Raw genomic sequence first — 22,975 nt, forward strand, 5'->3', positions numbered from 1 at the left:
TAGAGATTGGAGGTTTCAGTCATGAGTGAAGAAGCAGTTTTTAAATTTGGGAAATATTCAAAACATTGTTATCTCTACTTAGTATTTTAATTTTGATTTGGTTTGGTTTGAGGCCACACACTGTGATGCTCAGGGCTTACTCCTGACTCTGCACTTAGGGATCATTCCTGAAAAAGCTCTTCGTATCTATGTGTTGCCAGGGATCAAACAGGGATCAGCTCCAAGAAAAGCAAACACTTTAACCTATACTATAAAACTCCATCCATACTTACTATTTTTCAAACAATGAAAATTCATAGTATTAAAGCAGTTAAAACCATATGTATTACACTTCATGATTTTCTAAGATATAGTGAATTCTATTTTATATTGACAATTATGATAATGATAGATTTTTTTCTTTTATGGAATTGATTCTTAGGATCATTCAAGAATAAATTCTAGAGTCTGAGTAATTGGGTCAACTCTGTAAACCCACTGATCCATAAATTTCCTGTTTTATTTTGAATTATGAGAAGGTCATTTTCATTTTTATAACAGCCAAAAGAATAAAATAACAGTTTTTCCTTTTTTTATCATTTACAGTGTGCTTTTCTGGAGGTGAAGGCAATTGGGTTAGATTTTTAGAGTGAATTAAATAACTTCAAAAAACAAATAGTGCATTTCTTTTATGCTTAGTAATTCAACCAACCTACAAAGTTGGCTGGAATTACAGAACATAAGCAAAGATTAATGAGGCCTGAAAATGCGGGATCTCGTGGTCTCCAAACAACTTGCAAGGTGTCTCACTCAGCTTTCTCCACATTGAAGAGCTCCTCGTTTCCAAGGGAAACAAAATTGTATTTGTTTCTCCTTTTGTTCAGAAACAAGTTGGTAAAATCTAAGAGAAAATTCTTGGCATTGGAAAAGAACCGATTAGGGGCCGGAGTGATAGTACAGCTGGTAGAGCTCTGCCTTGTACACGCTTAGCCCTTAGCCATGTTCTATTCCTAGCATCCCACATGGTCCTCCAACAACCAGGAGCATAACTGCAGATCTAGGAGTAAGCCGAGTCACCCTACCCCCCCCCCATTAACCACAAAACAAAACCATAACCAAAATAAACAAACAAAAAGAATTTCATTTTTTTCTGTTCCTGTATCTCATGATGTATTGGATATGCCAAACACAGTAACAACAAGTCTCCCAATGGAGATGTTACTGGGCCCGCTCGAGCAAATCAATGAACAATGGGAGTACAGTGCTACTCAGTAGTTGTTGTTGATTTTTGCTCAAAATAGCAGTGTCTATGAATATTTTTTGGGTACAAACCTAGGTGATCCAGAATCAAGATTTTATTTTTAAGCACCATTTATTAGGTAGGGATCAATAGTAAAAGTAAGAATTATTTTATATAGTTGCTCTTCTTTCCTCCTATTATTTAATCCTAGATTGTTTCCAGTGTGCACAGAAGTTTAAAGGGTAAACTTCTTAACTTGTTTCCATAAATACTGTCACTGTCACTGTCCTCCCATTGTTCATCGATTTGCTCGAGTGAGCCCAGTAACGTCTCCATTGTGAGACTTGTTGTTACTGTGTTTGGCATATTCAATACTTATTTTACCTTAAATAAGTAAAAATATTTTAATAGATTTTTTGAATTTTAGTAACTTATTTGATGGTTATGAAATAAGAAATTTCTTTGATTTAGGATTGCTGATATATAAAATATATATATTTTATATATATATATTGCTGATATATAAAATCAGGTAGTTTATAGAAAAAGGTTCTTAGCAAGCACTACTAATACATGTAAATCTACTTATATATGATTAATTAGCAACAGTTAATACATGATTAACTACAAAACCCTAAAGAAACAATACATTCATAACAGCTGAAATATGAAATAAATAATATTTACTCATTTTCTTTGCTAACTTTTATAATAATTATGTTCCAATAGTTCAAATAATTGATTCTAAACTTTCAGTTAAAGTATTTAACCATTTGTGACATGAGAATTTAAATACCCGAGTTTTGTTTTGATGCAGGTAACTGTGAATGTTGGAAAAAATTTTTAAAACTCAAAAGAGTCATAATTAGTTGTTAATGCTTAAAATAAATTTTTACTCACAATTTTTCAAATGGCTAATAAAAATGGAAAAAGATTTATAAACAGACATTTTTCTTGATATAAATCACCTATCCCAACAAACTACTTCTAGTAGTTTTGTTTTTTGTGCCTAGTGATATTACTTATGCAAACAAATTAAAAGAGAAACTGGCCTAAGGAAAGAATCAGCATATGTCTAAATAATAAATATGAGTGATACTGAATTTCCTTCATTTCACAAAGTATAAGCAAAGCTGAACTTTAATTGTTCTTTAAATACTCCAATACAACCTTTTGCTCTACTTCTTAGTAGAATCTTATTTCTTAATAAGATTCTAAGGGCCAGAGAGCGTTTAATAGACTAGAGCACAAGTTTTCCATGCAGGCAACCAAATACAATCCCTAAAACCACATGGAAGCAAAACTCTGCCAGGAGTGACACTTAAGCACCAAACCAGGAGTAGCACTGGAGCACTCCCAGTGTGACCCAAAAGCAAAAAAAAAATACCCAAATAAACCAAGAAAAATTAAAATAAGTGATATTTTTTAAAAAGAAAATAAGTAAGGCTGGAGCAATAGCACAGCAAGTAGGGCGTTTGCCTTGCACGTGGCCGAATTGGGTTCAATTCCCAGCATCCCATATGGTCCCCTGAGCACCGCCAGGAGTGATTCCTGAGGGCAGAGCCAGGAGGAACCCCTGAGCATCGCTGGGTGTGACCCAAAAAGCAAAAAAAAAGAGAGAGAGAAGAAGTGAGTTTATTAATCAATACATCTTTATGTCCTGTATTTTCAAAAGTTTGAAAATGCAACCAACAATGAAATTGTTAATCTGCCATACTCATTGGCAATATGAGTAAAGATCTTAAAGTTTAGGAGAGGACAAATAGCTGAAAGCAACGGACTAAATCATTCTATCAATGCAGAAGACCCTTGTTTGATCCACAGAACCTGCAATGCATGGTCCTCCAAACGAATGCCTCCCAAATAATGCTGAGTATGGTCCCCAAACAAACAAAAATTGAAGATCGTTGGCTCTAACACTATTTCCTTTATAATCAGGAACCCAAATTATTATTATATTGTAATGTCTTTCATACACATACCATAAGTTTCTTTTCACATAGCCTTTTTGAACTTGTTAATTTAGACATGTAAAGTACACTTTTCCCTCCTATTTGGGCCACCATAATCTTATAGACACTCTTCTCAACTGCTAAAGAGAGGCACAATTTAAAGAATTTCTAGGTGTAATTAAAGAGACAGAATGAAATTGCGATCTATTGAGGAATCGGGATATAGAGGTTTCAGCTGCAACTGATGAGCACAACTTTGTATCCTGAAGCACAGTTGTTATAAAGAGGTTCACCTGGCATTTAAATAACAAGCTTGTGCCTCTGGCATCTTCTCCCATGGCTAGACAGTCTTATCTGTCTATGTTGCTGGGAACTAAAGGTGAGTAAAGTAGGAGAGAGGAGGGGTTCCACACTTAATTTAGATTTCCTTGTCTAAAAAAGATTATCCTTTTACAAATGACTGATAAAAAGAACGATTAAAATAATTTTATCTAATTTAGGATATAGAAATATCCTTTTATATGTATGAAATAAAAATTAAAATATCAATGAACTGTTCTGAAATCCTAGTCCTGTTTAGTGATTTTGATTTATGACTTTTTCCTAACATAAATGGTGAAAAGGTCACATCTGAAGGAAAAATAGTCAGAGTTACAATCAAATTCAACAATATAATAACAAGAAGATAAAGATATATAATTCAGCTGACAGTCATGTTTGATAATTTGATGCTTGTCAGCTCCCTAAAACCTTATCTTTATTTGGATGTGTCTTCTAAAAGACTCTTCAATGACTTCCTATCACAACACAAACATTTATTGTGCATTTAATGTGATTTCCTGCTGTCTCTGAGAAAAAAATGAAAGCAAGTTCAAATCAAGATGTGAAATGATGTGAAAGTCATATCAAAAAGCTAAAGCCCAAGCTTTACAAAAATTGTTTTTATTACCAAATAATGCTGCTAAAATGACAAGAGATTTTTTATCATAATCTACAGAACAGATGTATAATAGACTTTTATAAAATAATTGCATAGTTCAAATATGGGGAAATGGAATTCCCTACATTTTATTTCCACTTGGGGGCGGGGGGGGGGAATCATCTAAAATCTTGGGTAAATGAGATTCTTGTACACAGTAGACTTGTCCTTTATCACCCAAAATGTGAATCAAGATAGTACAAGAAATTGCTGCTTATTCAATCTGCTTCATGCATGTGTAAATAAAAATTTAACAGACAGCTTAAAAAAATAAAGAAAGCTGCTGGGAGACTATTTTCCCAAACATCCTGAAAGTTATTTCACAGTATGCTAAACATCAAATTCCACAGGAAATAACTGAATGGCGGAAACAATTGTCCAGGCAATTTAGTTTTAAGCCGTCCCAAAATTTAGAATAATTGACAGCCTGGACAGTCATAAACACACTACCTATAGAAACAAAGCCAAATTATGGTTTATTCCATTTCAAAGTGTACATCTTTTGATGAATGATTGCTAAGACATAGTTAGCCAGATCAGAAGTAGCCTCAGAGCATTTGCCAATGCCTCATTGTCTCAAATTTCAAGTGTGTAAGGAGTGATAATTTCCTCTTACATCTATGCTATTGGGCAGGAACGATAGCACAGCGGGTAGGGTGCTTGCCTTGCAAGTGGCCAACATGGCTGACCCGAGTTCGATTCCTCCACCCCTCTCGGAGAGCCCAGCAAGCTACCGAGAGTATCTCGCCTGCACAACAAAAGCCTGGCAAGTTACCCATGACATATTCAATATGTCAAACACAGTAACAATTGTCACAATGGAGCTGTTACTGGGCCCACTCCAGCAAATCAATGAACAATGGGAGGACAGTGACAGTGATCTATGGTATTGAGAAAATATTTTAGAAAGATATGTGGAATTAGTAAAAATAGTAATAGTGCATCAATGAACTGTATTTGCTGGGTTTCATTGTTTTGACTATACATTTGGTTTTGTTTGTTCATTTATGGGCTAAAACTAGTCCTCAGGAATTAGTCCTCGCTCCCCACTCAGGAATGATTCCTGGTGGTGCTCAGGGTGATCCCTAAATGATCTATGATGTTCCTGGATCAGATACGGGTTGGCTGTGTGCAAGGTAAGTACCCAATTGGTGTACAATCTCTGTGGCTCTATGTTTGTCTTTTTGTAATTAAAGTTAATAAACTAATATCCTGATTCTGTTTTTGATTTGGAGCCATACCCGGCAAAACTAAGGGGTTGCTCCTGGCTCTGCGCTCCAGAATTATTCCTGACGGTGCTTAGGGGACTCTATGGGACTATCTGTGGAATTAATGGGTCAGAAACGTGGAAGGCAAGCATCTCACCTGCTGTACTATGTCATCAGCCCCAAACTAACATACTAAAAATATTTTTTAAAAATCTCAATTAAGTGATCGGCACAATGGTACTGTGTAAAGGTGAAGGGCAATCAGAAAATTTCTCTTCTAAATACAAAGAGCTTATTTTCCATAGGATTAATGGGAAATAGGGACAAGAAATTACCAGCTTCCAGAAAGAATAATGTATGAACAAGATCGTGTGATGTTGAATAATGAAAAATCCCTCACACATTTTGACTATTAGAAATGGGTCAGGGGACAAGTTTGGAACACTATATGACTGAAGTTCAATCATGAACAATTTTGTAACTGTATCTGACTGTGATTCAATAAGAAAGCAAAAGGATATAGAAATAGATGGGAGTAAATAAAAATGTTGACACCATTTTTCACTGGTTGAACTTAAATGCAAGCAGAGTGATCCCTTGGGTGCAGTCTTAGAGCTTAAATCTTGATGGAGAAAGGTATAAAGAAGATATAAGAAAGTAATTAAGACAAGCAATAAATCAATGGAGCGTAGGCATGGTACTCTATTTTTAATTGTAAAGTTATTAGAACGTTAAAAAGAGTAAAAATGTTTATTATAATTATAAAAATAATTATTAATAGTAAGTATAATTTTAATGGTATTTTTTCTTACTATTTCTTATATAACGTTGTAATGTATGAAAAATGATGCCTTTCTAAGGCATCATTACCTTGCCATTTCTACATAAACAAAAACATGCACTAATATTTTCAAAGATTTTTTTTCTTTTTGGGTCACACCCGGCAGTGCACAGGGGTTCCTCCTTGCTTTGCACTCAGGAATTACTCTAGGCAGTGCTCAGGGGACCATATGGATGCGGGGAATTGAACCTGGGTCAACCGCGTGCAAGGCAAATGACCCCCCACTGTACTATTGCTCCAGACCCCAATATTTTCAAAGTTTAAAGTTATTTTTTTAATATGAGAATTCATGGATATTTAAAAACTAAATCAAAAATTTGGGCAAGAAGACAGTTTTTATTTTTCTCCAAATAATTCTGAGGTCTTAGTTAAGTAATAATGTAAAAAATAAGGATTTTTAATTTGTTTAAAAGAAAATGATAGACTACTTTTTATATTATTTATAATAGCAATTTTAGAATAATTAGAATTCATGCTATTTTTAATTTATTAACTTAAATTGTAAACTAATAAAGTAGCGTGAAATACCAGAAGGAATAAAGAACATTTGTTTATTATTTCCTTTAACCTTTAAATTAATAAAGTATGTTTTTATACATTTGATATGTTGAGCTTTAGTTTCAAAACATTGATCTTTATGCAGAGAAAGCATTTGATAAGATCCAGCACCCCTTTATGATGAAAACCCTAGCCAAAATGGGTATAGAGGGGAATTTCCTCAACATAATTAAAGCCATCTACCACAAGCCTACAGCAAGCATCATCCTCAATGGGGAAAAACTGAGAGCCTTCCCTCTAAGATCAGGGACGAGACAGGGATGCCCACTCTCTCCACTGCTGTTCAATATAGTACTGGAAGTACTTGCAATAGCGATTAGGCAGGAAAAAGATATTAAGGGCATTCAGGTAGGAAAGGAAGAAATCAAGCTCTCACTATTCGCAGATGATATGATACTCTACTTAGAGAACCCAATAACTTCCACCAAAAAACTCCTAGAAACAATAGACTCGTATAGTAAAGTTGCAGGTTATAAAATCAATACCCAAAAGTCCATGGCTTTCCTATACGCAAACAGTGAGAGAGAAGAAAGCAACATGAAAAAAACAATCCCGTTCACAATTGTGCCCCAGAAAATCAAGTACCTAGGAATCAGCTTAACTAAGGAAGTAAAGGACCTGTACAAAGAAAACTACAAAACGCTACTTCAGGAAATAAAAGAGGACATGAGGAAATGGAAAGATATCCCCTGCTCATGGGTCGGGAGACTTAACATTGTCAAAATGGCAATACTACCGAAAGCATTGTATAAATTCAATGCAATCCCTATAAGGATACCCATGACATTCTTCAAAGAAATGGAGCAAACACTCTTGAAATTTATATGGAACAATAAGCCCCCACGAATAGCTAAAGCAATTCTTGGGAAAAAGAAAATGGGAGGAATCAACCTCCCGAACTTCAAACTGTACTACAAAGCAGTAATAATTAAAACAGCATGGTACTGGAACAAAGGCAGAACTGCAGACCAATGGAACAGGGTTGAATACACTGACATCTCTCCTCAATCATATGCTCATCTAATCTTTGATAAAGGTGCAAGTAATGTGAAGTGGAGTAAGGAAAGCCTCTTTAATAAATTGTGTTGGCATCACTGGACGGCTACATGCAAAAAAATAGGCTCAGAACTCTGCCTAACACCATGTACAAAAGTAAGATCAAAATGGATTAAAGACCTCAACATCAGACCAGAAACCATAAGGTACATTGAAGATAAAGTTGGCAAAACCCTCCATGACATTGAAGCTAATGGTATCTTCAAAGATGCCACGCCACTGGCCGAGCAAGTGAAAACAGAGATAGATAAATGGGACTATCTTAAACTAAGAAGCTTCTGCACCTCCAAAGAAACAGTGACCAAAATACAAAGACAGTCTACAGAATGGGAAAGGATATTCACCGAATACACATCTGACAAGGGGTTGATATCCAGGATATACAAAATACTGGTTAAACTCCACAAGAAGAAAACATCCAACCCCATCCAAAAATGGGGCAATGAAATGAACAGAAACTTTCTCAAAGAAGAAATCCGAATGGCAAAAAAGCACATGAGAAAATGCTCTACATCATTAATCATCAGGGAGATGCAGATCAAAACCACAATGAGATACCATCTCACACCTCAGAGACTGGCCCAAATTCAAAAGAACAAAAGCAACCGATGCTGGCGTGGATGTGGCGAGAAAGGGACACTCCTTCACTGTTGGTGGGAATGTCCACTGGTTCAGCCCTTCTGGAAAACAGTATGGACGATTCTCAAAAAATTAGAAATTGAGCTCCCGTTTGACCCAGCAATACCACTCCTGGGAATATATCCCAGAGAGGCAAAAATGTATAGTCGAAGTGACATCTGCACTTGTTTGTTCATTGCAGCCCTCTTTACAATAGCCAGAAACTGGAAGAAACCCGAATGCCCAAGAACAGATGACTGGTTAAAGAAACTTTGGTACATCTACACAATGGAGTACTATGTAGCTCTTAGAAAAGATGAAGTCATGAAATTTACATACAAGTGGTACAATATGGAAAGTATCATGCTAAGCGAAATGAGTCAGAAAGAGAGGGATAGACATAGAAAGATTGCATTCATCTGGGGGATATAAAGTAACAAAGTATGAGATTAATACCCAAGAATAGCTGAGATCAGCACCAGGAGGATTACTCCATAACTTAGAGGCCAGCCGGGTATCCTAGAGGAAAGGGCTATTCAGATAGAGAAGGGAGCACCAAATAAAGGATGTTTGGAGGATCCTCCCAGGAGGGGAGATGCATGTCGAAAGTAGACTATGGACTGAACATGTTTGCCACTCAATGCCTCTTTTGCAGACCACAACACCCAAAAGGAGAGAGAGGACACAGGGGATTGCCCTGCCACAGAGACGGGGGGATGGGGGGATGGGGGTGGGAGGGATATTATCCATGGTGGTGGAAAATGGGCACTGGTGGAGGGATGGGTATCTGATCATTGTATAATTGAAACCAAAGCACAAAAAATTGTAAATCTACAACTTTAAAAAAAATAAAATAAAATAAAGGGGGAAAAAAAAAAAGTAAAAAAAAAAAAAAAAAAAACACATTGATCTTTAGACAAATTTGATCAAAATTTTAATTACAAAATTTTGTGATTATTTTATGATTAAAACAAAATTTGGGTTTCAAAAGAAAATACTTAGCAAAATATATTGTACTATTAAAACGTAGGGGAAAACCTTTAGATGGCAACAAATTGTTTTAATATTTAAAAGATCATTCCCACTTCTTCCCCACCCAGGTCAGTCTGCCTGCCAGTATTTAAACCCGAGACTTGGCTTTCACCGTGCAAAGCCCCAGGCATCCTCTAAGACCCTGGGACAAAAGCAGACCCGAGCCTCTTCCTCTACATCCCCAATGCTGTGCTGGACCTCTTCCCCAGGTCAGTCTGCCCGCCAGTATTCGAACCCGGGACTTGGTTTTCACCATGCAAAGCCCCAGGCGTCCTCTAGGACACTGGGATGAAAGCAGACCTGAGCCTCTTCCTCTTTATCCCCAACTCTGTACCAGTCTTCTTCCCAACCTAGCCTTTGTCGCCACCACACACCAGGTTCCCGTGAGGGCGTGGCCTCTTCAGAAGTGGGTGTGGCTTCGGTAGAAGTGGGCATGGCCTAATTTGAGGCGAGCCAATGGTTATGTGGCCGCCAGTACTTTAGTCATACCAAGAAATCTGGTGTAACATCACAGTTCCCATACCTACACAACAACATGCAGAAACAACGTAAATCTACACCACCTGGGGAGGACAATGAAAAGAGTCCAGAAGCCTCAGTAAGTGCTACTCACCTAAGGGACCTCTCTGAGAAAGAATTCAGATATGAAGTCATGAAGATGTTCAATGAACTCAATGAAACAGACAGATATCCAGTAAATTGAAGGAGGACATGAAAGAAACAATGGATCACACAATTGAGAAAATACAGGAAGAAATGAGAGTAGAAATTGGAAAGCTACACACAGAAATGTCACGAATTAAAGATTCCGTGGATGAAATAAAAAAAACTCAGTCTGTGCTCTCAACAGTAGAATGACCACGGCTGAAGACAGAATCAGTGAGCTAGAAGATTAGCTGCACCAAGCCAACAGGAAACAACAAACAATGGCAAGAGACCTCAAAATAGCTCAAGAGCAAATCAGAGTCCTAGGAGATGATTCCAAGAGGAACAACATTAGAAGCATTGTAGTACCAGAAGCTCAGGGAAACAATCCCAATGAAAAACAAATCATTGCTGCAAAGTTCCCAGAACTCGACAATACAGCCATTCACATTCAGGGATGCCAGCTAAAAGAGACCCTAACAAAAACACTCCAAAACATATCATAGCTAGAATGGTCAATGCCGCCGATGCTGCCGATAGAGACACAATACTGCAAGCAGCAAGGGCAAAGAAGGAAATCACATACAAAGGAGCACCCCTTAGATTCACAGCAGACCTATCAGAAGGAACCCTCCAAGCCCGAAGACAATGGTGGGATATAGTGGGGAAAAAAACTCACTGAAATGAACACTTCACCAAGAATACTCTATCTGGCTAAACTCTCACTCAAACTCAAATGAACAATACAATATTTTCTAGATAAACAGCAGCTCAGGAACTTCACAGACTCAAAACCAAACCTAAAAGAAGGACTAAGGGGCTACTATAAAACAAGACAAACCCTACAAGTACAAAACACTATTACAGAGAGATGGCACAAAACCCCATAATAATAATCTCAACATCAACGGTCTAAATTCACCAATTAAGAGACACAGAGTGGAAAGATGGATTCAGAGACAGAACCCAACATTCTGCTGCCTACAAGAAACTCATCTCCTCAGTCAGAGCAAACACAGACTCAAAGTTAAAGGATGGAAAACAATCCTGCAAAGCAAATAGTTCCCTCATAAAAGCTGGTGTGGCCATACTAGTATCCGACAACATCTGTGTAAACACACAAAAAAGGGCGGGCAAGGGGGCGGCAGCGGCCTATCTCTCCCGCTGCCTGCGTGCCGTAGTCTCAGGCCGTTTCCCCGCTCCAGGGAGGTCGATGGTCAGGCGGAGGAAGGAAACAAGGGCCAGGCTGGTTGGTCTTAGTAGCAGTTTATTACATAGAAGAAATGTATGTCATAGAGGACCCAGGATCTCTCAAGCGCGTGCTCCTTTGTTCTCTCAGCTTCTGTCCTCAGCCCCATCTTCCCAGGTTCTCTGACGCACGTGTCCCCTCCCCCCAGAGCCCTGAAATCTCACTTATATAGATCATAGTACCTCTAAAGGGCTCAATATAGTGATGTCATCAAAAGGAGTTACAGAAAGAACATTGAGGAGGCAAACCATACATTGTTTCTTTACATCCACATTGTTTCTTTACATCTGCAGGCCAGTAATCCTGGCCTCACTTTTTACAAGCTACAAGCACTTGGATTAGCACAACAAAGACCAGTCTGCTAGAGTTTGGAATCTACATCTCCAAGATCAGCCTGCCTGGAGCCAGGCATCTACATCCCGAGTATCAGGCCTGGTTTAGCACCTGGGATCTGCATACCTAAGACCAGCTAGGTTCCTGTGAGATAAGGGAAACTGCCTCAACATACTGAAATCATTTACTGAAAGCAGTTTGAAGGGGAGAAAAGTTCAGTCTCATCCAAGCTAGTCAGGACACACAGGAAAACTGCTTCTAGGACAGATCAACCCACCCTAGAACAGATGTCCCTGGATGTGTTTCTCCTCTCCTTGTCCGACCAACATATAAGCATACATAATATAAATCATTTTGTATGGACACAGTAAGAAAAACTTTGAGCTTATAGAATTGCTCTCCCAGGGCCATCTCGATCTCAGACTGCAGTGCTCAGGCCAAATATCTTTCCTATTCCTAGCAGCAGGGTCCTAGTCTCATCGTTACTTTTGGATCATGACAGCATTTGCCGATGATCAAACTCTTAACCTATAGTTAAGAATCGTGGCACCTTGACCTGGCCCATCGCAATGCCAGGGTAGCGCATAACTTACCGGCTTGCCCTGGTTCCATCCAGTTCCACGTCGGGACCCTGCTTTTGGGGTGCTAGGAAGTGAGGGCAACTGAGACTTAAGTTGAAAGGGCAGATGCCCAGGAGTGAAAAATATTCAAGGCCAATTAAATCCTAAGTTATTAAGCATAATATTAATTAATTGTCTTCCTGTATCTATACAAATAGGCCATTGTATTACAGTAAACTATTCAAAAGACATAAGGTGAGGAGAAAGTCAATATTAACTTACAGTACAGCTTCAGTGTCTAAGAAGGATGAGACCTTGCAAATTGGTTGGGGAAGAGAGCACAAATAAGTGGTCACAGACAAACAAAGGAATGGGAGTGACTTGGGAGCACTGTGATGGGTGCAACCTGATAAACCTAAGCTCCTTGTACTCCAACAAGCATCAATTTCAGGATGAAAAAGATTAGAAGGGACAGCGAAGTCTATTTTCTATTCATCAAGGGGATACGTACAACAGGAAGAAATCACACTCTTAAATGTATACGCACCTAATAAGGGGACAGCTATATATTCAAAACAACTGCTAACGAATTTTAAGGAGGACATTGCTAGCAACACAATAGTAGCCAGAGACTTCAACATCTCCTTATCACCTCTGGATAGATCAACAAGAGCAAAACTCCACAAGGAAACATTGCCTTTGTAAGAAGAAATAGAAGAGAGAGGGCTTATAGAGCTATAGAGGGCTTTACACCCCAAAAAGAAAGAGTACGCATTCTTCTCCAGTGCATACGGAATATTTTCCAAAATAGACCATAGGACACAAAACATACCTCAATAGAATCAGGAAGATAGGAATAGTATCAACAATCTTTTCAGACCATGATGCACTGAGAATAGAAGTGAATCACGCACAGACACGGAGAGCCAAATCAAACACCTGGAAATTAAACAGCTCAATGTTGAACAACGAGTGGGTCAGGAAGGAAGTCAAGGACAAAATCAAAAGACACTTGGAAACAAATGAGAATGAAGAGAAAAGTTACCAGAACCTATGAGATGCAGCTAAAGCCATGTTAAGGGTAAAATATATAGCTCTGCAAGCATATCTAGGACAGCAGAAAGGATGCACATAAACAACTTGACTTCACAGCTCAAGATTTTAGAAAAGGATCAACAGAAGGAGCCCAAATCAGGCAGAAGTAAAGAGATCATAAAACATAGAACAGAAATCAACGACATGGAAACCAAAAAAAAAAAAACCAATCTGAAAGATCAATTAAACCAAGAGCTGGTTCTTTGAGAAAATAAATAAGATAGATAAACCACTAGCAACACTCACAAATAAAGAGAGAGAGAGAACCTTAATAAACCGAATTGAAAATGAGAAGGGGGATATCACAACAGAAACCAAAGAAATTCAGAAGATAATAAGAGACTACTTTGAAAGACTGTATGCCATGAAACAAGAGAACCTAGAAGAAATGGATAAATTCCTTGATTCCTATAATCTCCCAAGGCTGAATCAAGAAAATCCAGAGTACCTGAATAGACCTATTAACATCAAGGAATAGAAGTGAATAACGCACTGTACTCAAAACTGTAATCAAAAGTATTCCCAAAAACAAAACCCCAGTCCAGATGGATTCACTTGCGAATTTTTCCAAACATTTAAAGAGGATGTATTGCCAGTTCTTCTCAAGCTTTTCCAGGAAATTGAAGAAACAGAAACTCTCCCAAACAGTTTCTATGAAACCAATGTCTCTCTAATACCAAAAGGAAACAAAGACATCACAAGAAAAGAAAACTACAGGCCTATATCCCTGATGAACACAGATGTGAAGATTCTCAACAAAATACTAGGAAATAGAATTCAACAACTCATCAAAAAGATCATACACTATGACCAAGTGGGATTCATCCCGGGAATACAAGGATGGTATAACATTCCAAAATCAATCAACATAATCCATCATATCAACAAAAGAAAAGATAAAAACCATATAATCATATCAGTAGATGCAGAGAAAGCATTTGACAAGATCCAGCACACGTTTATGATGAAAACCCTTGCCAAAATGGGGATATAGGGGTCTTTCCTCAATATAGTCAAAGCCATCTACCACAAACCTACAGCAAACATCATCCTCAATGGGGAAAGCCTGAGAGCCTTGCCCCTAAGATCAGGGACGAGACAAGGATGCCCACTCTCTCCAGTGCTGTTCAATATGGTATTGGACATACTTGCAATAGAGATTAGGCAAATGAAGATATTAAGGACACCCAGGTAGGAAAGGGAAAAATCAAGCTCTCACTGTTCACAGATGATATGATATTATAATTGAGAACCCTAAAACCTCTACCAAGAAACTCCTAGAAAAAATAGACTCGTATAGTAAAGTTGCAAGCTATACAGTCAATACCCAAAAGTCCATGGATTTCCCATACGCAAATAGTGATAGAGAAGAAAGTGACATGAAAAAAAATTCCATTCACAATTGTGCCCCAGAAAGTCAACTAGGAATTAGCTTAACTAAGGAATTAAAGGACCTGTACAAAGAAAACTACAAAACACTACTTCAGGAAATAAAAGAGGACAGGAGGAAATGGAAAGATTTCCCCTGCTCCTGGATCGGGAGAATTAACATTGTCAAAATGGCAATACTTTCCAAAGCATTGTACAAATTCAATGTGATCCCTATAATGATACCCATGACATTCTTCAAAGAAGTGGAGCAAGCACTATTGAAATTCATATGGAACAATAATCCCCCAAGAATAGCTAAAGCAATTCTTGGGAAAAAGAAAATGGGAGGAATAAAACTCCCTAACTTCAAACTGTACTACAAAGCAGTTATAATTAAAACAGCATGGTAGTGGAACAAAGGCAGTGCTGTAGACCAATGGAAGAGGGTTGAATATACTGACATCTCCCCTCAAGCATATGCTCATCTAATCTTTAGTAAGAGAGAAAGAGATATGAAGTGGAGCAAGCAAAACCTCTTTAACAAATTGTGCTGCAAAACTGGACAGCTACATGCAAGGAACTGGGCTCAGATCTCTGCCTAACACCATGTACAAAAGTAAGATCAAAATGGATTAGAGACCTCAGCATCAGACCAGAATCCATAAGGTACATTAAAGACAACGTGGGCCAAACCCTCCATGACATTGAAGCTAATGGTATCTTCAAAGATGTCACACTACTGGCCAAGCAAGTGAAAACAGAGATGACAAATGGGACTATCTTAAACTAAGAACCTTCTGCGCCTCCAAAGAAACAGTGACCAAAGTACAATGACAGTCTACAGAATGGGAAAGGATATTTGCCCAATACACATCCAACAAGGGATTGACATCAAGGATATACAAAGTACTTGTTGAACTCCAAAAGAAGAAAACATCCTACCCCATCAAAAAAATGGGGAGACGAAATGAACAGAAAGTTTCTCAAAGAAGAAATCCAAATGGCAAAAAGGCACATGAGAAAATGCTTCTACATCATTAATCATCAGGGTGATGCAGATCAAAACAACAATGAGATATCATTTCACACTGCAGAGATTGGCCCACATTCAAAAGAACAAAAGCAAGTGGTGTTGGTGCAGATGTGGTGAGAAAGGGTCCCTCCTTCATTGGTGGTGGGAATGCCAAATACTTCAGTCATTTTGGAAAACAGTATGGACAATACTCAAAAAAATTAAAATTGAGCTCCCATTGGACCCAACAATACCATTCCTGGAAATGTATCCCAGAGAGGCAAAAAAGGTATAGTCAAAGTGACATCTGCACTTGTGTGTTCATTGCAGTACTGTTTACAATAGCTAGAATCTGGAAAAAACCTGAGTGCCCAACAACAGATGACTGCATAAAGAAACTCTGATACATCTACACAATGGAGTACTATGTAGCTATTAGAAAAGATAAAGTCATGAAATTTATATACAAGTGGTACTACATGGAAAGTATCATGCTAAGCGAAATGAGTCAGAAAGAGAGAGACAGACATAGAAAGATTGCATTTATCTGAGGAACATAAAGTAACAAAATAGGAGACTAACAACCAAGAATAGCCGGGATAAGTACCAGGAGGTTTACTCCATGGCTTGGAGGCCAGCCACACATTCTAGGAAAAAAAAGACAGCTCAGATAGAGAAGGAAGCACCAAATAAAGGGTGTTGGGAGGATCCTCCCAGGATGGGAGATGCGTGCTGAGAGTAGACTATAGACTATAGACTATAGACCGAACATGATTGCCACTCAATGCCTCTTTTGCAAACCATAGCACCCAAAAGGAGAGAGTGAACAAAAGGGAATGCCCTGCCACAGAGGCTGTGTGGATGGAGGGGCTGGGGGATGGGAGGGATACTGGGATCAGTGGTGGTGGAGAATGGGTATTGGTGGAGGGATGGGTATTTTATCATTGTATAACTGAAACCCAAGCAAAAAATTTGTAAGTCTAAAACTGTACCTCATTGTGTTTCACTAGTAAAAGAATTTTTAAAAAATAATTTCCCGTGAATCATCTGTATGGAAATTTTTATAGTGACAGAATTATAATGGGTATAGAGATAGTATAGGAGTTTAGGCTTTTGTCTTGTACTTTGCTGACTCTGATTCCCATTTCCTGAAGTGATAGCACAGCGGGTAGGGCGTTTGCCTTGCATGTGGCCAACCCGGGTTCAATTTGTTTGTTCCTCTCAGGAAGCCCGGCAAGCTACTGAGAGTATCCCACCCATATGAAAGAGCCTGGCACGCTCCCCATGGCATATTTGACATGGCAAATACAGTAACAACCAGTCTCACAATGTAGACGTTACTGATGCCCACTTGTGCAAATCAATGAACAATGGGAAGACAATGCTAAACAGTGCTAATAGAAACTACAGAAAGTTCTGAGCACCACCAGTTGTGGTTCCCAAACAAATAATAATTGTTATTAGATTTTTACTGTTAGGAAAAGAATATACAGGTGCTTGACTTGAAAATCAGAGAAACTCTTTTTTTTTTAAAGAATAAAATAACATACTAACACATTCAATGATCCTCAGTTTCTTTCTTTAGAAAGGGAGAAACATAACTGATCAGTGAAAATTGCACACATTTAAAATTTCACAATGACTAGATAATTTCTGAAAAATCATTTAAAGTTTTTAACTTACCTCTCCAAATTTGGACCTTTAGAGGTGCAATTTTACTCTCCCATATTATTTTTCCTAAAAATTTCCAAGGAACCTGGCATTAAATTTTATTCTATGTAATTTTTAAACCCCATGACTCTAATCCATAAATATAAATCGGCTACGGCCTTCACTAGGCATTCCGGTCTAGATCTTACAAAATTTGTTCCATACATTGGAAGGTGATTCTTCTCTTTCTTTTTTTATTTATTTTTATTTTTATTTTTGTTTTTTGGGCCATACCCTGCGATGCACAGGGGAAACTCCTGACTCTGCATGCAGGAATTACTCCTGGCTGCCTCATGGACCATATGGGATGCTGAGATGTTTGTCTTGTACGCGACCGACCTGATTTTGATTCCTCCTTCCCTCTTGGAAAGCCCAACAAGCTACGAGAGTATCCTGTCCACAGGGCAGAGCCTGGAAAGCGACCCGTGGTGTATTCGATATGCCAAAAACAGTAACGACAAGTCTCACAATGGAGATGCTACTGGTTCCAGCTCGAGCTAATCGATGAACAATGGGAGGACAGTGCTATACTACTACAGTGCTAGATAATTATCACTGTATCACTGTATCATTGCCATCCTGTTATTAATTTATTTGCTCGAGCAGGCACCAGTAACGTCTTCATTCGTCCCTGTCACCTGCTGCTATAGCCCGATGGCATATTGGGGGCTCTTTCAAGGTCAGGGGAATGAGGACTGTCATTGTTACTGTTTTTGGCATGTTGAGTACATCACAGGTAGCTTGCCAGGCTCTGTCCTATAGGCCAGATTCCCTTGGTAGCTTGCTAGGCTCTCCGAGAGGGAAATACTGCTTTTCTCTCTTTCAGGAGCTTTATTTTATAGTACTGACATCATATTAGTGCTTCTGGCTAGCGTACTGCCTCCAGCCATGCTAGATGAACCCATTCGAGCCTGATCCTTCACCAGGGTAGAAAGAGGGGTACTCCATGGCCTCTCTTGCAGTGAGCCATGACTGATGGTCATATGGTAGCAGCTTATCCAGGAGATCCAAGACCTCTGGTCTGACAAAATGCTGGTTTTCAATGTGGACAAAGCACTCCCATTGCTTACGGGAGTGCCTGCCCAAAATATCATTGAAACGTGTATCTAATTCAATGTTTTATTTGTCAATATAGTCATAAAAATCTTCTTTCTCCAGAACTTTGGATATCCTCACCAATTGATCATAATTATCATGTCTATGGAAAAATGGCTCCTTCCAAAACATCATACTGGCCAGCATACAACCCAAGCTCCACATATTCAAACTATAATCATACATCTGATAGTCTACAAGAAGTTCATGACCCTTGAAGTATTGAGAAGCAACCCGAATACTGCATTCTTGGCCAGGATGGTAAAATTCAACCAAACCCCAATCTTTTAGCCATAACTTTTTGTGTTCCTGATCAATTATTACATTATGGGGCTTCTAATTTCTGTGCATAACTCCCATGCTGTGAGAGTAATCCAAGGCTTTCAGAATCTCATATACATAAAACCAAATATCATAGTCTGGTAATGTCTGGTACAATTGCTTGAAGTCTGTGTTGTTTACATTTTCAAAAACCAAGGCAGAGGATCGTGACACAGGGTCTTTTACAATGTCTGCCAATGTAATGATGTTAGGGCCACCTTGCAAATTTTTCAAGATCTTTATTTCATGCTTGATTTTCTTCTTTTTCACTGGTTTGATAATTTTAACAGTAAATTTTTCATTATTTGTTATGTTGATGGTTTCAACTACTTCACTGTATTTTCCCTGGCCTAATTTTTGGACTAACTGGTAGTCATCTTTATTTATTTGTTTGTTTGTTTATTTATTTATTTATTAGTTAGTTAGTTATCAAGATGACTAGATAATTAAATAAGTAAAATTAATATGTAATAAAGAAGTAACTATAATTCAGAATTCAGTAATTTTATATTGCAATAATCTCTAAGCAAAATTCTCCAACTTCTGGTTTCTCCACTTAATGTTAACGGAAGCTAAATTATAGGTCTTAAGTTATCTGCATGCAGAGTCATTAGAATAATTGAGAAAGTAAATTTTAAAAATATACAACATGTAAAGAGAATCTAAAAATATACGCAATATTTTATTTAAGGAAAATTATATACACCAACTTTCTTTGAATCTGAAAATCACACCAAACAATCACAACCCTACTTATGTATTTGCTTGATGATAACTATTGCTTTTTGTTTTTTTTCTCACTAGAAGTTGTTCTTTGTCCCTCGGGGACAAGTGCTAAAGAAATTGCATGTACTTTATGGCTGCCCTATGTCTGATTAAAGCTATCATGTTCTCTTCAGCAGGAAAGAAAAATATAAACACATAAATGCTACCACGGATAAAATGGCAGACAAATAAGAGCTGCAGGCTTCCTCCCTAATCCTCATTCCAATGATATTTTCGAAATGTGTCAAAAATTGATAAATTGGGAAAGCTGTTGAAAACATTGAAAAATCTTTATTTCAAGGAGAATAAGTGGATTTGAGTACCATTCTAGAGAGATGTCCACATATAGTAGAAGAAAGACAGATAATTTCTTTTTGAGAAAGTATTTTTGGAATATGCTTGTTTCTTTGGCTACAGAAAGACTGAAAACATCACTTTTTCCATGCCTGTATGCAATGTTAGCTGATAGAAGATTCTGAAGTATGCTGTTAGTAAATCAGCAAGCAGTACAATATTTCTGATGACCCTCAATATCTTCTTAAACTGCCTGCATGCCAACATACACACCCAAATCTCATTAAACTCAGAAAATGTGTCGATCTGAGAGCCGAAATCTCTGAAGAGGAAACACATGGATAACAATAAATCTGAGATTATACCTCCAGAAGCACTTCACCAGAATGCTCAATTATTTTCCAATCTTAACTCAAGGTTCAGTCAAATCTAGGGCTTTGCCTTAACCCTTGGCATAAAAATTCAATATAACTGATACTGGTAGGAAAACAGAAGTTTTCAGGGGAAAATCAAAGACATCAACAGAGCTCAAATATTTGAAAAGTTATCCTGAAAAGCATGTTTTGAAAAGGCACATTTGCATTCTAAATAGAAAAAGAATTAAAGTTGACAAAGAATATTTTCAAAGAGTGGGGAAATGGGAATATGAATGAAGATTTAGATCATATTGAAAATATAGGACATAAAAATATACTTTTACAGAGCTTTGAAAATTGGTGTTGAACAATAGATTGAGGATGTGTATGGCAAAGAATTTATCTGTGAACTGTAAAATGAGATAATGAAACTGCTCAGGAAATGTCAGAAAAGTACAGAAGATTATGTCAAGTTAAATGGAAGATAGATGGAGTGAAAATGGCAGAAAAGGGGATATGGAGAGAGAGCTAACTAGTTTCCTTAGCAAAACTATAGAAAAAAAAGAAAAAAAGAAAAATATATTTGGGGTGTGTGGGTGGTGGACAGAGCCATAGTAAATCAGGTAAGGCACTTGCCTCACATGTTCACTGAACCAAGCTCGATCCCAGGCCTTTCCAAATGTCTCCACGAGCACTGCTGGGAGTGGTCCCTGAGTCTAGAGCACTGAGCTATGCTGAGTGTCACCCACAAGCAAACAAACAAATGAAAAGTAAATAATTCTAAATAATTTTATTTCACTGAAGAAAACAGTTGAGTACACATAAATATGGAACTTTATAGAGTTCTGAGTACTATTAAGGCATTATTCTATAATTTAATGAGCTACTTCAAAAAATATAGTCATAGAAATTTATTTGCCCAAGTAAATAAGAACCTAATAGAACTTTATTGATGCAAAAGTTTGTGTCATGGGTATACTGAAATGATGCTTTGAAAATTTGTTGTTCAAAGGAAAGTCAATGAATGATGGTCTTTTTCTAATAATATTTTTTGATGGGAAAGTCTTCATTACAAGGGTCTGGGACAAGGAATTTTTTCATCTAAAGGTCAGCAATTAGCATTAAAAGTAGCTAAGACTTTGCACCCATAAAACATGCAAACTTTTACCTTGTAAACCAATATTTCCTCAACAAAACTCTTTTTTAGTGATTAAATTTGAGGCCCTTGCATTTCCCAATCAGAAGTAACTGTCATGATTCTAACATCAGCATTAAACTGTAATTCACAGGGACAGATAAAATTACTAGCATTGATTTGTGATCAAACTGCAGCACTATATTTCTTGAGTGAGTCGCATCAGGCATATATTCATTTTGTGGTGAGAAATCATTTTCCTCAGAAATGATTAGAGAGGCCAGGTAATAAAGCATAAATTCTTATGGTTGATAAGGACAAGCATATAGTTACATTACAATGTAAGGAACTATTCCAAAGGGTTTAGTTACCTCAAAATATGATGCAATGTTGTTGGTTCTTTGGAGGAGAGAGATGTTACTGAAGTAACATTGCGTTATAATGCATGTCTTGGTTGTACAATGAAAATAAAAATGTTTGCCGATCCGATTGATTGTTTACTATTATAAAACTAATACTATTAACATATTTTTAGAAGTTTCCAGATTGATAGTACTGTGGGCACAATGCTTGTCTTTCATGCTGCCAACCCAGGTTCAATCCTTAACACTCCATTTGGTCCCCTAAGTCTGCCAGGACTGATCTCTGAAGGCAGAGCCCTAAACACTGCAGGATAGGAAAATAAATTATATCTTGCAAAAAGTTCCTAAGATGATCACAACTTGTCAATATCATCATATGATTTCTCTGCCTCGTCACTCTTTACTAAAGCAAGTTGTTCTGTATATGTGAATGCATGTGTATGTATTTATGTAGGTATAACATATAAAGACTCAGTTATGTCAGGATATAGAGATAATACCTCAATTTTTATCTTTTTACTTCTAATAATTGTATTTACCAGTGTGTATTTTGTTTACATGTAAACAAAGAATAAAATCCAGAAAATTCATAAGGGAATTCATTGTTTATAAAAGTACTATTGATTCCAAAAGGAAACTAATATATATTTCCACGAAAATACTAATTTTATTTTTAATAATTTATATTGCTACATTGGTGTTTCTTCCCTTGTAATGCTCAGAATATCCTGCCAGTGGTAAAATCTATATAGAGGCCAAAAAAAATCTTTAAAATATTTTTACAAACCTCAGTTCACAATGTGTGGATCTGTTTTCTGGTTCAGCCTCCATAGAAAACAGAACATAGAAATCACAAAAAAATTTAAAATACAGCAAAAGAGATGGTAAGGTGCTTCCCTTGCCTTGCTGATTTTGGTTCAACCTCCAACCTCCAACAATGCATATGGTTACCCAGCACCAGTGAGAGTGATCACTTAGCACAGCTATCAGTAAGTCCTGAACTCCATGGAGTGTGGCTCCCCAAAACAAAACAAAAATTTAAAGTATAATTCCCAATGATCCAATGGTTCAATGCCTTGACATTCACCTAAAGAACAAAAACTATGGGGCCGGAGCAATAGCACAGCAGGTAGAATGTTTGCCTTGCACATGGTCGACCAGGGTTTGATTCCCAGCATCCCATATGGTCCCTGAGCACCGCCAGGAGTA

The 22,975-nt window shown here is 37.6% G+C and overlaps 1 pseudogene; it reads right to left on the reverse strand.

Moving 5' to 3' along the window:
• LOC130026552 (casein kinase II subunit alpha-like) overlaps positions 1-22,975 on the reverse strand; it is a 64,423-nt pseudogene that overhangs the window by 24,470 nt on the left and 16,978 nt on the right.

The sequence above is a fragment of the Sorex fumeus genome, unplaced genomic scaffold (assembly GCF_029834395.1).
Source record: "Sorex fumeus unplaced genomic scaffold, SorFum_2.1 ptg000034l, whole genome shotgun sequence".
NCBI classification, from domain to species: domain Eukaryota; kingdom Metazoa; phylum Chordata; class Mammalia; order Eulipotyphla; family Soricidae; genus Sorex; species Sorex fumeus.